At 42.3% G+C, this 21,014-nt stretch overlaps 1 protein-coding gene across 8 annotated transcripts in view; it reads left to right on the top strand.

The window, feature by feature from the left end:
* TENM4 (teneurin transmembrane protein 4) overlaps window positions 1-21,014 on the top strand; it is a 2,098,843-nt gene that overhangs the window by 244,158 nt on the left and 1,833,671 nt on the right. The window contains exon 1 of one of the 8 annotated variants that reach the window (XM_077451382.1): window positions 2,259-2,484. The exons of the other annotated variants lie outside the window; for them this stretch is intronic. The gene's annotated coding sequence lies outside the window, so the exon portion shown is untranslated. Of the gene's footprint in view, window positions 1-2,258; window positions 2,485-21,014 lie in introns of those variants that run through there. 8 annotated transcript variants of the gene reach the window in all.

Raw genomic sequence — 21,014 nt, 5'->3', positions numbered from 1 at the left:
TAGAGAGAAAATATTCGACATATAGAGAAAAGATTCGACAGAGAGAAAATATTCAACAGAGAGAAAAGATTCTGGAATTGGGTGGGGGAAGTAAAATAAAAATAATGATGATGATGAATGGTATTGGCTGATTGTAACCAAAAAGGAGGAGCAGTAAAATAGCTAGAACTAAGTACACACATACAGCCAACTTACTTTCACTTACAATAGCTAGCAAAGAGAGACACACACACTGAATCATTTCAGAAGACAGTAGATCTTTTCTAGTCCGTTTGAATTGTCACTTGTCAGAGAACCCAAATTATTATTAAGCATAAGCACAGCAGCAGAACAATAGTGAAGCAAGCTACAGTTCAACTTAACTTTTTCCTAATAATCTGCTGCTATTGTGTTAGTGTGAGAACCTTATAGTGATACTAGTGTTGCTGCTAGTGTTGTTGTGATAGCCTCAGAGGCTGCCTGTGATGTAGGGGGGATTTATTATTATAGAATCTTGTTACCTGTCTGATCAGTGATCGCTATCACCAGTCCACCAGTTTCTGTTTGAACGAGTATATAATATATATATATACAGAAACACTTGTAGATGGCCCAGGAACGTCCTCCAATTCCTCCATGTCGCTCTCATGGGTTGCCACCATATTCGTTATTATCAGTCACTCACTATCTGACACCTGACACTGTGAGACTTAGACCATTCATTCAACATGAACGACGGAGATTCGACAAAGCAGTGAAAAACACACACGTTTATAATAATATTCGACGGAGCATCGAAACTGTACAACGCTGCAATCGTACATTTCCGGAGTCAAATGCTCCGCCTATAGGCTATATAGAGTTTAGCAGCTCCGCCAAATCTTCTTTATACATTCGACAGACACCATAAGCCTTCAAAGACAGATTCGACCGTAATTCATGTGGATTTTCGGACGAATGCAATTTTTGAACGAAAAACTAAATAAATAAAAACGAATTTCGGGAGTAACTAAATAAATGTATTTTTCAGATGAAAGCTAAATTCCGAAACAAAATATTTCCCTCTGCACATGTCTACTGAATAATGTGTCCGGGTTTAAGTCTGCCTGAAACCTGGACACAAGATTCAAAACCCAGACTGTGAATCCTGTACAGGTGGCAACCCTACGTGTGCCCCACGTACATTCTGGCGCACGCATTTTCGGGCAGCGGCATGATCATAATGCGCTCATGTCACCCGGACGCACCACATCTTAGATCGGCAGGAGGGCTCTGTGAATGGCCCTCCTGATTACATGACGGCTGTGTCCAATCGCGGCTGGCATGTGATGTAAACAAACAGCTGGTTGTTAGGCAATCGGCTCTCCTCACACAAAGCAAACACACATGTTCCCAAAACACATGTCCCCACATAGTAATGATCTCCAAAATGCATGTCCCCCACATATATAACAGTAAACTCACATGTCCCAATGATCATTTGCACACATATGTCCGTGATCACCTGCGCACATCTGTACATGATCATTTGCGTACATATGTCCGTGATCACCTGCGCACATCTGTACATGATCATTTACGTACATATGTCCGTGATAACCTGCGCACATCTGTACATGACCATTTGCACACATATGTCCGTGATCACCTGCGCAAATCTGTACATGATCATTTGCACACATATGTCCATGATCACCTGCGCACATCTGTACATGATCATTTGCGTACATATGTCCGTGATCACACAAACCAATTATTATACACTTAATGGTATTTTTTTTTTTTTTACCAAAAACATGTAGCAGAATACATTTTGGCTTAAATTTATGACAAAATTAGATTTTATTGGATTTCTTTTAAAATAGAATAAAGACAATATTGTTTTTTTTTTTTCCAAATTTCCGCTCTTTTTTCACTTATATCGCAAAAAAAATAAAAAAACAGAGTCGTGAATAAATACCACCAAAAGGTCTATTTGTGTGAACAAAATGATAAAAATTTCATTTGGGTACAGCGTAGCATGACCGCGCAATTCCTATTGAAATTGCGACAGTGCTGCAAGCTGAAAATTGGCCTGGACGGGAAGGTGTCTAAGTGCCTGGTATTGAAGTGGTTAAATAACGTTGTTTCCTTTTTATTATAATAAATATTCTCCTCTATATCATTGAATATTTCCCTCTGCTTGGAGTGACCTGTGATTAGTGCAGACACCTTGCTTGGCTCTTGCACGGCAGCCTTGCCTGGTTGCATCATCACATCCCAGACAGGTGAAGTTGGTGAGAGCGCAGCGAAGATCAGACACACGGCGGATTCCTCACCCTGGATAGACTTCATCCCAATCTGCAGAATAAATAACAACTCAACCATCGCATGTATTGAAGAGACTGCTAATTAGAGCATTCTAATTTATCAGCCTCCTCCGATCATCGAGCCAAGATTACCATTTCACAGTTTATCGAGGGATACGGGAAAACGTCTGTACAACTGGAGGATCAGACTTGCAAAGTAAGTGAACCAAAACCCATGCTGGCTGAGGTCAGCGTTTAAAGGGGATCTCTAACCGGGATTAAAAAATAAAAAATAAAAAAAATTAAAATAAAATAAAAATAAACTGCTCAGTGGACGTAAAATATCTGCCTATGTGCACTCGGTCCTTATTTTTGATGTCATTCTAGACCAGTGATGGCAAACCTTGGCACCCCAGATGTTTTGGAACTACATTTCCCATGATGCTCATGCACTCTGCAGTGTATTTGAGCATCATGGGAAATGTAGTTCCAAAACATCTGGGGTGCCAAGGTTCTCCATCACTGTTCTAGGAGGAAGGTTGGGCCGCATACATTCCCTGGGACGCCTTTTCTCCAACAGGAGTTTAGCTGCAGAAAAATGGGCATGTGTTTTTTGCATGCGTGTTTATGGGCATTTATGCAGATTAACATGCGTTCACACATCTGGCGTTAATGCATTCTATCGACTCTATTGGTCAGAGTATTAAAGCCACCCACTTTGGAGAGGTGGTCTTACATACCTCCCAACTTTTTGAGATGGGAATGAGGGACACCTATTAACAGAAGTATGAAGGCATAGGATGCGCCCCCTGCCGCAGAATTAACCCCCCCAAAAAAAAGATTTTTTTTTTTTTACTCTATTACTATATATTGGCTTTTCATATTTACAAATGCAGTAATTTAGGATTTTAATGAAAGGTTTAGCACTGGGAAACACTTTTTGAAAGATAAATAGTGTATGTTATATACAACTTTATAGATCAGACCAAAATGAGGGACAATTGAGGAGGAAAGAGGGACAGAGGGACATTGCTCCAAATCAGGGACAGTCCCTCGAAATCAGGGACAGCTGGGAGCTATGATCTTAAACAAAAGACAACCTCTCCACCCCTCGTTTTTGGCTAATAACATTTTTTTATTTTTTTTTATTCTAACTTACCTTTTTATGAAGTACAGCCAGGCATGTACTGGCCATCGGGACTACAGGGCATTTCCCGGTGGGCCGATGGCTCAGTGGGCCGGTTTCAGTGACAGCCTGCCAAGTAATGGCTGTGTGGCTCGCCCTCAACTTTACGCAGTGATGTGAGAAGGATGAGAAAAAATACAGAGGAGAATAAGTGAAATAATAAGAGGTTAGTGAGGACTCCTTATGTTATGCTACTTATGTTATTTTGCATAATTGCGTATAGCTTATATACTGTTTTTGTGCTTGTTTGCAAAATTAAAATGGGCCGGTCTGGATGAAGTCGAGGGCCAAATTTTTGTCCTAGTCCAGCCCCGAGTACAGCCTGTATTTCCGATCTATCTGGTCCATGGCACAGGACATCACGTCTTCTTCGACGAGCCCCCACCCCCGGCCATTCACAAAGCACCGCACGACTCGCACATGTGCAGTAGGAAACGGACAGTGAAGCCACAAGGCTCCACTGGTGGTTTCTCTTAATTAGAATCGCGGCGGCCACCGGCCTGGGGTTGTGGGGGTGGGGCCCTTGTCCCCATTGGCATGGGGACGGGGTGCTTTAGGGTGGGGGGTCCCCTGCCCGGAGGAGCCCCCACTCCCCCTCTCTCGTCCCCTCCCTTTTCCTGGCTTGCCAGGCTGGGTGGGGGTCTGGTGCGGATTTTGGGGGGACCCCACGTCATTTTTTGGGGGTATTGGCATGGGGAGTGACCCCTCTGGGCCCATGCTGGACCAGAGGGTCTGGTGTGGTTTGGGGGGGGGGGAGGAATCCCATGCCTTTTTTTTCCGTGAATTTGTTTAGCTGGAAATTATTATTTTGTGCATTCGGCTGTCAGCGGGGAGGCCCGTTGGCGGCTGGTGACCCATCGGTTGTTGAGAACATGGCGGCTCACTCTTTAGCAACCAACTTTTTACATGTAAAGTGAATGTAAAGCCAAAAAAAAACCACAAATCATAAAACTGTGTAAAATCATGGTAAAATCACAGTAAAAACGCAGTACTTGCATTTTGGATGCAGGTCCATTGAAGTCTATCACATGCCTGCCTTTTGCTGGAAGAAAAAGTCAACGACCCTTTCAAAAAATGCAGAGGCACAAAAATGCATAGGATGCATGTTAAAAAAAACGAAATGCATTTCTGCAAAAAGCATGAAAAACGCATTAGTGTGAATGGAGCCTGAGTCTGACCATAAGGAACCATGAGAAATTTAATATTGAAAGCATAAACAGGGATCAAGTATTAATTTATTGTTCAAAAAAGTTTTGGATGGAGGCAATGCCACATTGCTTCTAATGTACCTTTTGTAGAGGCTTGCTATGATTAAGCACTAATAAGGGTGTCAGCTATTTGTACCTGTACAAGTACCTCTGTCGATGCATTAATCACATTTTACGTCAATAAAGCTGTTGCATTGGAAAAAAAAAGAATGGTGGCGCATGACTTCGGGGGGCGGTTTGACATCCCGGGCTCCCTGGACAGGTAAGTGTCCTTATTATGTAAGTCAGCAGCTACAGTGCTTGTAGCTGCTGACTTTTAACTTTTTTTGCGTTTTGGCACTGCGTCACTTTAACTGACAATTGTGCAGTCGTACGACGTGGCTCCCAAACAAAATTGACGTCCTTTTTTCCCCACAAATAGAGCTTTCTTTTGGTGGTGTTTTCTCACCCCTGCGGTTTTTATTTTTTGTGCTATAAACAAAAAAATAGCGAGAATTTCGAAAAAAAACACAATATTTTTTACATTTTGCTATAATAAATATCCCCCCAAAAATATATAAAAAAAAATTTCCCTCAGTTTAGGCCGATACGTATTCTTCTATATATTTTTGGTAAAAAAATAAATAAATCGCAATAAGCGTTTGCGCAAAAGTTATAGTGTTTGCAAAATAGGTGATAGATTTATGGCATTTTTATTAATATATATATATATTTCTTTACTAGTAATGGTGTTGATCAGCAATTTTTATCATGACTGTGACATTATGGCGGACACATTGGACATTTTTGACACATTTTTGGGACCGTTGTCATTTATACAGCAAACAGTGCTATACAAATGCACTGATTACTGTGTAAATGACACTGGCAGTGAAGGGGTTAACCACTAGGGGGCGGGGTAAGGGTGTCCTAGGGATTGATTCTACCTGTGGGGGGGGGGGGGGCGAGGCTGTGTGCGACACATCACTGATCTCTGCTCCCAAACACAGGGAGCTGCGATCATCGACACTGTCTCTAGGCAGAATGGGGAGATGCTTGTTTACATTACCATCTCCCCGTTCTTCCTCTCCGTGAGACAATCATGGGTATCCCCGCGGGACCCACAGTCTGACTCACGGAGGTCCCGGCCAGCGCGCCGTGGCAAATTTTATGGGACGTACAGGTACGCCCATTTGCCCAGCTGTGCCATTCTGCTGACGTACATCTGCGTGTGCCGCTCGGGAACCGTTAAAAAAAAATTTGCGGGTGGAACGCGGCTTTATTTTATTCTGGCTATTAGAGTGTATTAGCCTTACTAACTAACTAGCATTACCACGTGTTTATGTGCGTTTAGGCACTTTTCAGCAATTTGTTTATGCTCAAAAACTCCTCCCCTTGCCCCCACCTCTAAACTCCTGTGTGCATGGATACGGGGACACGGAGGAGCGTTTAGCAAATTATGTGGGCAGACTGCAATTCCTCTTTAAGCTCCAGCATGCATGAGGCCTTAAAGTGGTTGTAAACCCTTACAACCAACTTTGACCTACAGGTAAGCCTAGATTAAGGCGGGAGTGATGGCATTGCTGCTCCGGCGAATCACAGCGCCAGAGCAGCGAAACCCGGAAGTCACTCTGGGATACATGTCAGCGGCAGACATGAAGACGGAGGACCGCTTCGGGGGCTTCGTTCTCAGGTAACTTATTCATAATGAGCTAGTATGCTATGCATACTAGCTCATTATGCCTTTGCCTTACAGGGTGTGTTTTTTTATTTATTTTTATTTATTTTTATTTTTAGCCCTTACTTCCTCTTTAAAGCGGGAGTCCACCGGGACTCCGCGTTTTTTTTTTTTTTTTTTAAAGCCAGCAGCTACAAATACTGCAGCTGCTGACTTTTAAATAGTGACACTTACCTGTCCAGCGCGCCCGCGATGTCGGCACCCGAAGCCGATCGCTCGCTCGGCTGCCGGGTCCCGCCGCCATCTTGGGTATGGGAATCAGGAAATGGAGCCTTTCGGCTTCATTTCCCGGTTCCCTACTGCGCATGCGCGAGCCGCGCGGCGCAATCCGGACGGTCCCCGCTGCCTCTGGGAGCTGTGTGTTTCCCAGCAGGCAGCGGGGCACTTGCTGAAGGGGGCGGGCGCTTGCGGAACGGGGCGTAACGTACGCCTCGTTCCGCAGAGAGCTAGCCCGGAAGTGGGTGCAGTTACCTGGATTATCCAGGTAACTGCACCCCCCTCCCCCCTGAAAGGTGCCGATTGTGGCGCCGGAGGGGGGGGGGGATTCCCATGAGCGGAGGTCCATTTTAGGGTGGACCTCCGCTTTAAAGATGTATATACCAACTTTACATCATTGTGAATTTACCAAACACACAAAAAAAAAAAAAAAATGTAAATTCAATATATTTATTTCTTATTTGGTCCCTATGTTTAAGTATCTAGTTTACGTGTTTCCAGCACCGGTACCGGAATTGAATAGAATTGTATTATTGAAATGTTGCACGAATATAATGTTGGTAATGCATTTTACCAGAATGGCACTTTTTTTTTTTTCCAAACCAACCAAAAGATAGATGACTATGACTGTAAAAATACTTTACAAAAAATATTTACTTCATAAAAATATTTTTTTGTGTTTGTTTGTTTATTTAGTATGATGTAGTATGTTTGTTTATGTAGTATACATGAGAAAGTAGAAAAAAGAAAAATCTATATATATGTGGGAGTAAATATGTATGTGGTTATGTAATTATTATAACTGTTGTATTGTATGATGGAATTTGTCTTGGAAAAAAAAATAAAAATGATTATAAAAATGTATTTTTAAATAACCCTTAAAGTGATTGTAATGGCTAATTTTTTTTTTTTATTTATTTAAAATAACAAACATGTCATACCTCCAGAGTGGCGCCGATCCTCATCTTCTGGGGTCCCCTGTCGGTGCTGGTAGTTCCTCCCCACATCAGATAACCCCCTAGGACAAGCCCCGGGGGGGGGGGGGGAGGGTGGTTACCTTGCGGGCACGCTCCCGAGTCCAGCATTCGACGTCCATAGACACGAATGCCGGACTCGGCCCCTTCCCCCCCGGCGCCCGCGTCATTGGATTTGAGTGACAGCAGCGGCAGCCAATGGCTGCGCTGCTATCAATCTACTCAATCAAGAGCCGGGACCCCGTGGAGAGAGGAACAGCGTGTTTCCGCCAAGGCAAAAAATACTGGGGTCAGGTGAGTAAAACGGGGGGGGGGGGGGGCGGTCACTGCCGGGTGTTTTTTCACCTTAACGCATAGGATTCATTAAGGTGAAAAAACATGAGGGTTTACAACCCCTTTAAGGCTTGGTTTCCACTAGTGCGACTTGTCATGCGACGGGACAGGTATTTTTGATGTTTGATGTCGCTTCCATCATCCAACGACATTGAGTTGAGTGGGGGGGGGGTATCATTCCTACCTACGGCTCTGGTAAGCTGCAGAGACGACCGGAACGCGGCTGGAGGGGGGGGTGGGCACCTCTTGCGCCGCCAATAAAAGTGATATTGCGGTGAATCTGCCTCTGAGACCACTTTTATCATAAAGAGAGAGGACCGCCATTTCTGAAAATACGGGGGGGGGGGTGGTCTATGGCAGCTATCTGCTGCCATAACAACGGTATTCTACATCAAAGTACCAACTTACAGCTACGGCGGTTTGCGGTAAGTGGTTAAATCATGGCAAAAAAAGCAAAAAGACATACACACAATCCATGGTGGACAGCCAGTCAACGCCTTTCTCACATCAGTGCTTAATCATTACAGTAATCCTCAGTGCGTAATCATTACAGTGATTCTCAGTGCTTACTCATTACAGTAATTCTCAGTGCTTAATCATTACAGTAATCCTCAGTGCTTAATCAGTACAGTAATCCTCAGTGCTTAATCATTGCAGTGATCCTCAGTGCTTAATCATTGCAGTGATCCTCAGTGCTTAATCATTGCAGTGATCCTCAGTGCTTCATCATTACAGTAATCCTCAGTGCATAATAATTTCAGCAATCCTTAGTGCTTAATCATTACAGTAATTTTCAGTGCTTAATCATTAAAATAATCCTCAGTGCTTAATCAGTACAGTAATCCTCAGTGCTTAATCAGTACATTAATCCTCAGTGCTTAATCAGTACAGTAATCGGTGCTTAATCATTACAGTAATCCTCAGTACGTAATTATTAGAGTAATCCTCAGTGCTTAATCACTACAGTAATCCTCAGTGCATGATAATTTCAGTAATCCTCAGTGCTTAATCATTACAGTAATCCTCAGTGCATAATCATTTCAGTAATCCTCAGTGCATAATCATTTCAGTAATCCTCAGGGCTTAATCAGTACAGTAATCCTCAGTGCTTAATCATTTCAGTAATCCTCAGTGCTTAATCATTACAGTAATCCTCAGTGCTTAATCAGTACAGTAATCCTCAGTGCTTAATCATTGCAGTGATCCTCAGTGCTTAATCATTGCAGTGATCCTCAGTGCTTAATCATTGCAGTGATCCTCAGTGCTTCATCATTACAGTAATCCTCAGTGCATAATAATTTCAGTAATCCTTAGTGCTTAATCATTACAGTAATTTTCAGTGCTTAATCATTACAGTAATCCTCAGTGCTTAATCAGTACAGTAATCCTCAGTGCTTAATCAGTACATTAATCCTCAGTGCTTAATCAGTACAGTAATCGGTGCTTAATCATTACTTTAATCCTCAGTGCGTAATTATTAGAGTAATCCTCAGTGCATGATAATTTCAGTAATCCTCAGTGCTTAATCATTACAGTAATCCTCAGTGCATAATCATTTCAGTAATCCTCGGGGCTTAATCAGTACAGTAATCCTCAGTGCTTAATCATTTCAGTAATCCTCAGTGCTTAATCATTACAGTAATCCTCAGTGCTTAATCAGTACAGTAATCCTCAGTGCTTAATCATTTCAGTAATCCTCAGTGCTTAATCATTTTGAGCGCTGAACTTGCTCTGTAATGTTGAAACCTTCCTGGCACAGAGGGAGTGTAATATGTAATTTGGACAGGATATTTAAAAAAAAAAAACGTTCACACCTTCCATCCTGTTTTTCATCAATCGACCTCAGTTTTGATGTAAATTTGTAAATTCGAAAATTCGTAAATTTGAATATTTTGAATATTTGAATATTCGTAAATTGTAATATTTCAAAAATTCGGCAATTAGAAAATTAGAAAACATCCGAAAATCTGAAATTTCGGAAATTCCAAAATCCAAAAATCTGAAATTTCGGAAATTCGAAAATAAGAACGAAAATTCAAAAGAACGAAAATAAGAACGAAAATCTCAAAGACCCGAAAATTCGAAAATATGAAATAATAACTAACTAACCAATGGACCTCGGTTTTCACACATTTCATAGTCATTGGATTAAAGCTGCTTAAAATGTTGCCATCCTCCCTGTTCGGCACGCTAATTTCAACTTTTAAATAAAACCTGTTTTCATGACATACCTTTTCCCTGTGACATCACTAGTTCTCTGTGCTGCTCTATGCATTGCAGGCAGATCACGGCTGGTGAAAGGGGCCAGCAGAATAAACTTGATAACTTCATAGCACCCCGGCCTCCCCACACCTCTGAGGTGGTGCAAGCAGTGTAAAATCGCTCCTGGCTCAGGGCCAAGCATTGGCTGGTAGCCCATTAACCACTTGCCGACCGCCGCACGACGATATACGTCGGCAGAATGGCACGGGCAGGCATATGGGCGTATATATAAGTCCCTGCCTGCCCGCGGGTGGGGGGCCCGATCGGGCCCCCCCCCGGTGCCTGCGGCGGTCGGCATTTCTTCGAGAGCGATCCGGGATGAGGGGGCGGCCATTCATTCATGGCCACCCCCTCGCGATCGCTCTCGACGAATGGAAATCCCCGGTGACATCACTTCCTCTCCTGTAATGTAAACACAGGAGAGGAAGTGATGTATTCTCTCCTCCGTGTCGGTATTTTCCGTTCCGACACGGAGGAGAGCGGATCGGTGAGTTGCACCAACACTCTACACACACAGTAGAACATGCCAGGCACACTCACACCCCCCCTTTACCCCCCGATCACCCCCCCAATTACCCCTGCCCCCCAGTCACAGTGACACCAATGTCATTTTTTTTTTTTTTTTTTTTGCATTGGTGTCATTTGTGACTGTAATAACTGTTAGGGCAGTTAGAGTTAGCCCCCTTTAGTTCTAATGTACCCCCCTAACCCCCCCAATAAAGGTTTAACCCCGTGATCACCCCCCGTCGCCAGTGTCACTAAGGCTGGGTTCACATTGCAGCGGTTTATGAGAACGAATGTGATTCGCACCGCACTGCAGTGCAAATCACATCCGATCTCTGTGCGATTCGAGTTCAGCCATTCGCCGCACCCGCCGCACCCGCCACACCCGCCGCACCCGCCGCAAATTCGCACGGGACCCTTTTTTTGGCCCGCAGCAGAATCGGATCGCATGGGTGTTCACACCATGCGATCCGAGTTTGCAGATCGCACTGCGATATGCGAACTGATCTGGGGGTGTCAGTAACATTTCACTGACACTCCCAGCAGTTCGCATAGGGCAGTGTGAACTGCCGCCGGGAGGCATGCGATGCGGGAACCCGCCGCGGATTCGCGGCGTTTCCGCATCGCTCCAGTGTGAACCCAGCCTAATAAGCGATCATTTTTCTGATCGCCGTATTAGTGTCACAGGTGACGCTAGTTAGGCAGGTAGGTATTTAGGTTCGCCGCAGCTTTTTATAGCGCCAGGGACCCCCATATACTACCGCATAAAGCCCCCTGATTGCCCCCTAGTTAACCCTTTCACCAGTGATCACCATATAACTGTTACAGGTGACGCTGGTTGGTTAGTTATTTTTTTATAGTTTCAGGGCACCCGCCATTTATTACCTAATAAAGGTTTAACCCCCTGATCACCCGGCGGGTGTCATTTGTGACTAATAACTGTTAGGGCAGTTAGGGTTAGCCCCCTTTAGTTCTAAGGTACCCCCCTAACCCCCCCAATAAAGGTTTAACCCCGTGATCACCCCCCGTCGCCAGTGTCACTAAGGCTGGGTTCAGATTGCAGCGGTTTGAGAACGGATGTGATTCGCACCGCACTGCAGTGCAAATCACATCCGATCTCTGTGCGATTCGAGTTCAGCCATTCGCCGCACCCGCCGCACCCGCCACACCCGCCGCACCCGCCGCAAATTCGCACGGGACCCTTTTTTTGGCCCGCAGCAGAATCGGATCGCATGGGTGTTCACACCATGCGATCCGAGTTTGCAGATCGCACTGCGATATGCGAACTGATCTGGGGGTGTCAGTAACATTTCACTGACACTCCCAGCAGTTCGCATAGGGCAGTGTGAACTGCCGCCGGGAGGCATGCGATGCGGGAACCCGCCGCGCATTTGTGGCGTTCCCGCATCGCTCCAGTGTGAACCCAGCCTAATAAGCGATCGTTTTTCTGATCGCTGTATTAGTGTCACAGGTGACGCTAGTTAGGCAGGTAGGTATTTAGGTTCGCCGCAGCTTTTTATAGCGCCAGGGACCCCCATATACTACCGCATAAAGCCCCCTGATTGCCCCCTAGTTAACCCTTTCACCAGTGATCACCATATAACTGTTACAGGTGACGCTGGTTGGTTAGTTATTTTTTTATAGTTTCAGGGCACCCGCCATTTATTACCTAGTCTCACTAGTGTACCCCTAAATTTAGGGGTGTCTACTTTCCAAAATGGGGTCATTTGGGGGGGGTTTGTGCCATCTTGGCATTTTATGGCCTTCAAAACTGTAACGCCCTTAGAAAGCCTGAAGGCGGTGCTTGGTTTTCGGGGCCCCGTACGCGGCTAGGCTCCCAAAAAGTCCCACATATGTGGTATCCCCGTACTCAGGAGAAGCAGCAGAATTTATTTTGGGGTGTCATTTCACATATGCCCATGGCATGCGTGAGCAATATATCATTTAGTGACAACTTTGTGAAAAAAAAAAAAGTTTGTAATTTTCCCGCAACTTGTGGCAAAATATAAAATATTCCATGGACTCAACATGCCTCTCAGCAAATAGCTTGGGGTGTCTACTTTCTAAAATGGGGTCATTTGTGGGGGTTTTGTGCCATCTTGGCATTTTATGGCCTTCAAAACTGTAATAGGTAGTGAGGAGTGAAGTCAAATATTTACGCCCTTAGAAAGCCTGAAGGCGGTGCTTGGTTTTCGGGGCCCCGTACGCGGCTAGGCTCCCAAAAAGTCCCACATATGTGGTATCCCCGTACTCAGGAGAAGCAGCAGAATTTATTTTGGGGTGTCATTTCACATATGCCCATGGCATGTGTGAGCAATATATCATTTAGTGACAACTTTGTGAAAAAAAAAAAAAAAAAAAAAAAGTTTGTAATTTTCCCGCAACTTGTGGCAAAATATAAAATATTCCATTAACTCAACATGCCTCTCAGCAAATAGCTTGGGGTGTCTACTTTCTAAAATGGGGTCATTTGTGGGGGTTTTGTGCCATCTTGGCATTTTATGGCCTTCAAAACTGTAATAGGTAGTGAGAAGTGAACTCAAAAATTTACGCCCTTAGAAAGCCTGAAGGCGGTGCTTGGTTTTCGGGGCCCCCGTACGCGGCTAGGCTCCCAAAAAGTCCCACATATGTGGTATCCCCGTACTCAGGAGAAGCAGCAGAATTTATTTTGGGGTGTCATTTCACATACGTCCATAGCATGTGTGAGCAATATATCATTTAGTGACAACTTTGTGTAAAAAAAAAAAAAAAAATTTTTTTTTGTCATTATTCAATCGCTTGAGGCAAAAAAATAAAATATTCAATGGGCTCAACATGCCTCTTATCAATTTCCTTAGGGGGTCTACTTTCCAAAATGGGGTCATTTGGGGGGGTTTTGTACTGCCCTGCCATTTTAGCACCTCAAGAAATGAGATAGGCAGTCGTAAACTAAAAGCTGCGTAAATTCCAGAAAACGTACCTTAGTTTGTAGATGTGACAACTTTTGCGCAAACCAATAAATATACAATTATTGACTTTTTTTTTACCAAAGACATGTGGCTGAATACATTTTGGCCTAAATGTATGACTAAAATTGAGTTTATTGGATTTTTCTAATAACAAAAAGTAGAAAATATCATTTTTTTTCAAAATTTGCGGTCTTTTTACGTTTATATCGCAAAAAATAAAAATCGCAGAGGCAATCAAATACCATCAAAAGAAAGCTCTATTTGTGGGAAGAAAAGGACGCAAATTTTGTTTGGGTACAACATTGCATGACCGCGCAATTACCAGTTAAAGCAGCGCAGTGCCAAAGTGTAAAAAGACCTCTGGTCATTTACCAGCAAAATGGTCCGGTCTGAAAGTGGTTAAAGTGAAGGGGGCTGCCCTATGCGTGACATGCATTGCTGCATGAGCATTAGAAATGTGCACTGTCAAAAAGTACATTTGTTTTCATTTTCCGCTTTATTCGGTTTTATTTATTTTTTGTTTTCCAGGTCATTTGTTATGATCTAAATTCACAAATGTGAAAATTAAAAAATCCGAAGATCCAGAAATTCATAAATTCGTGAATTCAAAATTGCATAAATTCTTAAATTTGAAAATAAGGAAGAAAACCCGAAAATTTGAAATAATAACTAATAATAACTATTAACCACTCCCTGACTGCCGCACGCCAATGTACATCCCGATAGCTGCCATAACCCCAGTATCCCCGTGTTCGGCACAAGATAAAAGTGGTCTCTGTGACAGATTCGCAGAAAGATCACTTTTATCTATGGAGGGAGAGGGCCCCCCCCCCCCCCCGCCACGATCCGGTGCCCTCCGCCGCTTACCAGAGCCGTCGGTAGCGGTGGAGGCGATCAGATCCTTCTCCTGGCTTGGTATGGAGACGAGTGAGGGGAAGATGGCCCCCACCCATCTCCATGACACTGCAGGGCAGAAGCGATGACAAAATGTCACTTCCGCCCATAGTTCTTAAAGGGGAATTTTTTCAAATTTTTTTATTTAAATTACTTATTTTTTTTTTTTTTTTTTTTATTGTATTTTATTGTAAATATGAGATCTGAGGTCTTCTTGACTCCAGATCTCATATATAAGCTCATGCTTTTTTTTTTTTTTTCTATTACAAGGGATGTTTACATTCCTTGTAATAGGAATAAAAGTGACACATTTTTTTAAACAGTGTAAAAATAAAAAATAAAAGGTAAAATAAGATTTTTTTTTTAAAACGCGCCCTGTCCCGCCGAGCTCACGTGCAGAAGCGAACGCATACGTGAGTAGCGCCTGCATGGGAAAACGGTGTTCAAACCACACATGTGAGGAATTGCCGCGATCGGTAGAGCGAGAGAAATAATTCTAGCCCTAGACCTCCTCTGTACCTCAAAACTGGTAACCTATAGAATTTCTTAAACGTCGCCTATGGAGATTTTGAAGGGTAAAAGTTTGTCGCCATTCCACGAGCGGGCGCAATTTTGAAGCGTGACATGTTGGGTATCAATTTACTCGGCATAACTTTATCTTTCCCAAAATAAAAAAAAAAAAAACTGGGCTAACTTTACTGTTGTCTTAATTTTTCTATATTTTTTAATTCCAAAAAGTGTATTTAAAAAAAAAAAAGTGCGCTTGTAAGACCGCTGTGCAAATACGGTGTAATGGAAAGTATTGCAATGACCGCCATTTTATTCTCTAGGGTGTTAGAAAAAAAAATTTATAATGTTTGGGGGTTCTAAGTAATTTTCTAGCAAAAAAAAAAAATGTTTTTAACTTGCAAACAACACATCTAAAAAAGAGGCCCGGTCTTAAAGTGGTTAAATTATAGGTATTGGAATTTCGTTAGTCAATGCAACGAATACAAATTTATCCGAAGTTACGAATTACCTGAAATAACAAATGCCTCATCTGAACAAATGGAACAGAATGAATTATTATTATTAATAATAATAATAATAATAATAATAATCATAAAAAGTTTTATGATTATTATTATTGTAATTTATTATTAATAATTTGTTACATTCCATTTCTTTAGATGTGGCATTCGTTATTTCAGATAATTCATAACTTCGGATAAATTCATATTCATGATGTTCTCTAACAGACAAATTTTTAAAAGAAATGTCAATACATATAATTTAATAGTTAGAAATAGTTAAGTTAATTATTAGTTAGTTATTATTTCAGATTTTCAAATTTTGGGGTTTTTGTTTATTTGGATAAAGTCGTAAAAAAAACTAATTTGAAACGAAACAAATTGCACGCGTCTAATCAGCAAAGAAAATCACAAGCGGGAATGCCTATAGTGTCAATGGGGTCTAAATGTAATTTTTCAAATACAAGCAGTGTGAGTTCCTGAATCTGACCCTGTATTGGCCTCTTGCAGTCTCTGTACAGCAGAGCTCAATGGAGAGGAAGAAGCAGCACAAGAAGCCAATCAATTCATATGCTGTCAAGAAGAATACTGATAGCAAACATGTGCAATTCATTTAGTTCCAAATTCGTTTTTTAAACACATTTCGATAAACTCGTTAATTCGGAAGCATCCAAATTAATGAAAACCCGTTTACAAAATTTTCGGAAATTTGAAATTCCAAAAACCTGAAAATTTGAAAATCTGAAATAATGACTAACTATTAAATTATAGGTATTGGAATCTCCTTTCAAATTTAGCTGTTAGTTAACGTAACGAATATGAATTTATCCAAATTTACTAATTGTTCGAAAAAACTAACACGTATCTAAACGAAGGGAGTGTAACAAATGGATAATAATAAATAACAATAATCATAATAAAAACCTAATATTATTATTTATTGTTAATTTGTTCCATTCCATTTTTTTTCCATTGTTTAGATGTGGCATTTGTTATCCAAAAAATAACGAATGCCGCATCTAAACAAATGAAACGGAACAAATGAATAATAATAAATAACAATAATAATAATAATAAAACTTATTTTATTTATTATATTTTATTAATTTGTTCCGTTCCATTTGTTTCGGTGCGGAATTCGTTATTTCGGATAATTCATAACTTCGGATAAATTCGTATTCGTTACGTTCACTATCAGCCAAATTTGAAAGGAAAATTCCAATACCTATAATTTAATAGTTAGTTATTATTAGTTAGTTAGTTATTAATTCGAATTTTCGTTCTTTCGAAGTTTCTTTCTTTTTTCAGAGTTTTGAATTTTCAGATTTATGAATTTACAAATATCTGAATTTAGGAGTTTTTGAACTTAGGAATTTAGGATTTTTTGAATTAAGGAGTTTAGGAATTTTTGGATTTAAGAATTTAGGAATTTAGGAATTTTTGAATTGACAAATTTTGCGATCATAACGATGCAGTTGTGTAGCTGATAAGAGGAGAGAGCAGAGTGACAGAGAGATGAGCTCATCACCGTTCTGCTTCTCCTTTCATTGTCTGGTCACAGGATGGGAGCAGGTCTTGGGTGGCCTGGGCTCAGAGGAAGTGGGTGTTATCCAACCTGGAGGAAGAACGATGCTGAATTGATGAGACGGTTAGCCTGTAGGGGACAGCTCTTGAGACATGGTGAGTATAGCAGCCAGAACTGTTTTTTTTTTTGTTTTTTTTTATTCTAACTACTCAACAAGCTACATTTAGTCTTTCAACCATAAAATGTCTTGCATATTTTCTGAAAATGACAGTGGGGGTGGGGGGATGGTTTGTGTCACATGACGACTTGAGACAACACAAGACGCTTTTCCTTCCAATCCCGTCTATTATCTGGATTTGTATGGTATATGGTAATGTAATCAGGAATAAAGATTCATGAAAGGATTTCCTATGAGGAGGATTGGAAGTGAACAAACAATGTAATTGTGACAAATATCCAGGCTGAGTGTAATTCCAGGAGATTGGATTTCTGATGGATTGTGCTATGACAGTATAGAAGATCCCAGATTAATGACAGTGTGTGCCCAGAGACGTCTTCCACAATCATTGTCTGTAGAGGAAGATTTCCAACTACATCTGACACCAAATCACTACCAGCATATGTCCATGTAGCCAGAATACGACACGGCTTCTACCGGCATCCGCTTTCTAATGCTTTCAACTCATCTTCGTAGAATTAGTGTTGATTCTTCTGAAAAAAGTGTAATGATGTGTATATATGCAGTATATATGTTTATCCTGGCATACTGGCATTCAAATATTCAAATAACCTTATTCTTTTCTCTCCTATATCCTCCCTTTATTCTTTCCTTCCTTTCTTCCTCCATTTCTTTTACCTTCTCCCTCCCCTGCTTCCATCTTTTCTTCCTTCCTTTTTCCCTTTCTTACACCCACCCATACCACCTTTTTTCCTTCCTTCCCTCCTCTCACCCATCCCTACTTTCTTTAGTCTTTTCTTTCTTTTCCATTTCTTTTTCCTTCCTTCCTCACTGCTTCCATCCTTCCTTCCGTCCTTCCTTCCTTCCTTGCTGTCTTCTGTCCTCCGTTCCTCACTTCCACCAACCCTTTCTCCTTACTTTTCTTTATTCCACTCTTCTCCCTTCATTCCTTCCTCGTTACTTCTTTCCTTCCTTCCTCCGATCCTTATCCCCCTTTTTCCTTACTTTCTCCTTCCTTCCACCCACTTTTTCTCCCTTTCGTTTTACCTTCCTTTCTTCCGCCATTTCTCCACTATCCCTGCTTCTTTCCTGCCTTTTACCCACAATTAACCCTTCCTTCTTTTTTTTCTTCCTCCTTCCTACCCACCCTTACCCTCCTTTTTTTCTTCCTTACTACCTTTTCCTTTCTTCCATCCACCCTTTTCTCTTTCTTCTTACATTCTTTTCTTCCATGATTTCTCCCTCTATGCCTCCTTCCTTCCTTCCTCCTTTTTTCCTTTCCTCCTTGTTACCGTCCCTCTGTTTCTTTACCTTTCCGTCCTCTGTTCCTCGATCCATCAATCCTTCCTCCTCTCTTTCCTTCCTACCTCCTACCCACCCTTGCTCCCTTTTTTCCTTCCCTTTTCCTCCCTTCCTTCCTTTTTCCCTTCCACCCTTAACCTCCTCTTTTATTATCTTTTACTATCCACACACTTGTACATCCTTTTTAGTTGGCTTCCTATATTTCTCTACTTCCCGCCCTTCCATTTATCCTTCCTTCCATTCCACCCACCCGTCCTACTTTTTTTTTTTCCTTCTTTTCTTCCTCCATTTCTTTTTCTCCCCCTTCCTTCCTTCCTTCCTTCCTTCCTTCCTTCCTTCCTTCCTTCCTTCCTTCCTTCCTTCCTCCACTTCTCTTTCCTTTCTTCCTTGCATTCTTCCCTCCTTCGTTCCTCACTCCCACCAACCCTTTACACTTACTTTTCTTTCTTCCACTGTTTCTCCCTCCATCCCTCTCTCCTTCCTTCCTTTCTTCTTTTCTCCCTCCTACCCATTCTTACCCCCCCCCCCCCCCACCCATTTTCATTCCTTTCTCTTTCTTCCTTCCACCCACCCTTTCTCCCTTTCTTCTTACCTTCTTTATTCTTGACCACTTGCTCCTCCTTACCTTCTTTTCTTCCATGATTTGTCCCTCTATCACTCCTTCCTTCCTGCCTTCCACCCTTAACACATTTTTTCTTTCCTTCCTTCCTTCTATCATTCCTTCCTCCATTTTTCCTTTCTTCCATGTTTCCTTCCACTCTTTGTTTCTTTACCTTTCTTTTTTCCTCTGTTTCTTCCCCTATCAATCCTTCCTCCTTTCCTTCCTTCATCCTTCCTACCCATCCTTACTCCCTTTTTTTTCTTCCTTCCTTTTTCTGAAAACTCCTTCCTTTCCTACTCCATTTCTCTCTCTCCTTCTTCCTTCCTTCCTGCTGCATATTAAATAGATCACTCAAGGTATCATGCTGTAGGAATAAGACAATGCAGGAGATGTCTAATATTGTACCTTCCTTTCTAATTGCCTACCTTTATTTTTCTCCTCCCTCCTTCCACCTGTCCTTCCTCCTTCCTTCCGTTTCACCCACCCTTCCTACTTTTTTTTGTTCATTCCTTTCTTTCAAGGGAGCAGGAAACTTGAACACACAACACATCAGGTCCAACACCACACTCAATACTCTCCTCCTGCCCAGTTACCACAGATGAAGTTGATAAACTCCTCTCCATGGCCCACCTCACCACCTGTTCCCTGGACCCTATCCCCTCACAATTACTGCAACCACCTTCCCACTCTATCCTAAACTCCTTAACCCACATCTTCAACCTCTCCCTCTCTCCTGCACCTTTCCTTCTTCGCTCAAACATGCACTGGTTACTGCCATACTTAAAAAACCCTCAATAGACCCCACCTGTTTGAATAATTTAAGACCCATCTCCCTGCTCCCATTTGCCTCCAAGCTCATCGAACACCTTGTCCATGACCAAATCAGTCACTACCTCACAGGCAATAACCTTCTCGACCCCCTAAAATCTGGCTTCCGTCCACAAAATTCCACTGAAACTGCCCTACTAAAACTCACCAATGACCTAATAACTGCTAAAACCAATGGCAATTACTCCATACTCATACTCTTATCTCTACTGCCTTCAACACAGTTGACCACTTGCTCCTCCTCAGCAAACTACACTCCCCTGGTCTCTGTGATTCTGCTTTATCCTGGTTCTCCTCCTACCTATCTCAGCGCACTTTCAGTGTCACTTACAACTCCATCTCCTCCGCTCCTCTTCCTCTCTCTGTTGGGGTACCCCAAGGCTCCGTCCTTGGGCCCCTCCTATTCTCGCTCTATACCTCTTCCCTGGGCCAGTTGATAACCTCCCATGGCTTCCAGTGACACCTCTATGCCAATGACACCCAGATATATCTCTCCACTCCTCAACTCACCCCCTCGATCTCCTCATGGATCTCCAATTTACTGAATGACATATCCGCATGGGTGTCACACCACTTTCTCAAACTCCATATTTCTAAAACTGAGCTTGTTTTATTTCCTCCTTTCCGGTCCTCCCCCATGACTTTACCATTAAGATCAACAGCACAACCATACGTCCCCCCACACATTCCAGGGTGCTATGTGTAATCCTTGACTCTGACCTCTCCTTCAGCCCCCATTTCCAATCACTGGCTAAGTCCTGCCACCTTAACCTCTGCAATATCTCCAGAATTCGACCCTTCCTGACTAAGGACACCACAAAGCAACTTATTCACTCCTTGATTATTTCCCGCCTTGACTACTGCAACTCTCTCCTTAATGGCCTACCCTTATGCAGACTATCCCCCCATTCAGTCTATTATGAATGCTGCTGCTAGACCAGTGTTTCTCAACTCCAGTCCTCAAGGCGCCCCTACAGATCATGTTTTTAAGATTTCCCTCAAATGAAACAGCTGTGGTAATTACTAAGGCAGTGAAACTGATCAAATCACCTGTGCAAAAT

Source organism: Lithobates pipiens, unplaced genomic scaffold (assembly GCF_037356315.1).
Source record: "Lithobates pipiens isolate NorthernLeopardFrog02 unplaced genomic scaffold, aLitPip1_a1.2 Scaffold_23, whole genome shotgun sequence".
Taxonomy (NCBI): Eukaryota; Metazoa; Chordata; class Amphibia; order Anura; family Ranidae; genus Lithobates; species Lithobates pipiens.
Note: the sequence above shows the minus strand (reverse complement) of the source record. Positions and strands in the feature narration are given on the sequence as shown.